The 1,176-nt window shown below is 40.5% G+C and overlaps 1 protein-coding gene across 1 annotated transcript in view; it reads right to left on the reverse strand.

The window, feature by feature from the left end:
- LOC107751640 (RNA binding protein fox-1 homolog 3-like) overlaps positions 1–1,176 on the reverse strand; it is an 80,690-nt gene that overhangs the window by 42,370 nt on the left and 37,144 nt on the right. The gene's annotated exons all lie outside the window — the stretch shown is intronic.

Below are 1,176 nucleotides of genomic sequence, written 5' to 3' on the forward strand. Positions count from 1 at the left end.
GTTCAAAACCTTTATGAATGCCTAGAAGCACAGTGAAGTCTATTATTAAGAAGTGGAAGGTACACAGACCCTCCCTGGATCAGGACGTCGCTCCAAACTGGATGAAAGAGCCAGGAGGAAACTGGTCAGAGAGACGTCCAAGAGGCCTACAGCAACTGCAGGGATTTATGACAAAGAGTGGTCATTGTGTGCATGTGACAACAATATCACAATTTCTCCACAAATGTGGCTTGTATGGGAGGGTTGCAAGAAAAAAGCCACTCCTCAACAAAGACCACATGCAGTCAGACTGAGCTTTGCCAACATTCCTGCAGTAAAGCATGGAGGTGGTAATGTCCTGTTATGGGGTGTTTCTCTGCAGCAGAGACTGGAGCACTTGTCAGGATAGAAGGAAAAATGGATGGGGCAAAATACCGTCAAATTCTTGAGGAAAATCTGCTGCCCTCTGCCAGAAAGTTGTCAATGGGAAGAAGGTTTACCTTCTAGAGCCCAGACTGAAACCCCACTGAAAATCTGTGGAATGACTTGAAGACGGCAGTCCACAAACACTCACCATCAAATTGAACTGAACTTGAGCAGTTCTGCAAAGAAGAGCGGGCAAATATTGCAAAGTCTAGATGTGCAGAGTTAGTAGAGACAAATCCCAACAGACTAAAGGCTGTAATTAAAGCAAAAGATGCTTCAATAAAATTCTGACACAAGGGGGTGATCCTTTTTCCAACTCAGTGATTCTGTTTTTTATTTATGTATTTGTTTCTGACATGTTGGTGTTATATCTTTCACTTGGATGTTATATTGAATAAATTCAGCTGGATAAAACAAAAACGGTGTCCGTCTTCATTTCAGGCTACAAAGCAACAAAATGTGATTATTTTAAAAGGGGGTGATTCTTTTCTAAACCCACTGTGTGTGTGTGATCAATTGACTCAAGTAATTTTGCTTCTCAAGTGACTGTATCTTGATTTAAGAAAGTTAAAGCAATAAGCCCCAAGAAGCCGTGGTTTACAGTGAATTTATAACAGCTAAGGGGCGTTGTTAGGCACGACGCGAAGCGGCTTATTGCTTTAATAAAACGGTTATTCCATATACGTAGTAAGGTTTCACAAAATAAAACAGAGCAAATAAAGTGTAAATATATTAGTAAAAACATTATTCTTCCGCCAAACAATGTAGTTC

Source organism: Sinocyclocheilus rhinocerous, unplaced genomic scaffold, assembly GCF_001515625.1.
Source record: "Sinocyclocheilus rhinocerous isolate Xijiao unplaced genomic scaffold, SAMN03320098_v1.1 scaffold1553, whole genome shotgun sequence".
NCBI classification, from domain to species: domain Eukaryota; kingdom Metazoa; phylum Chordata; class Actinopteri; order Cypriniformes; family Cyprinidae; genus Sinocyclocheilus; species Sinocyclocheilus rhinocerous.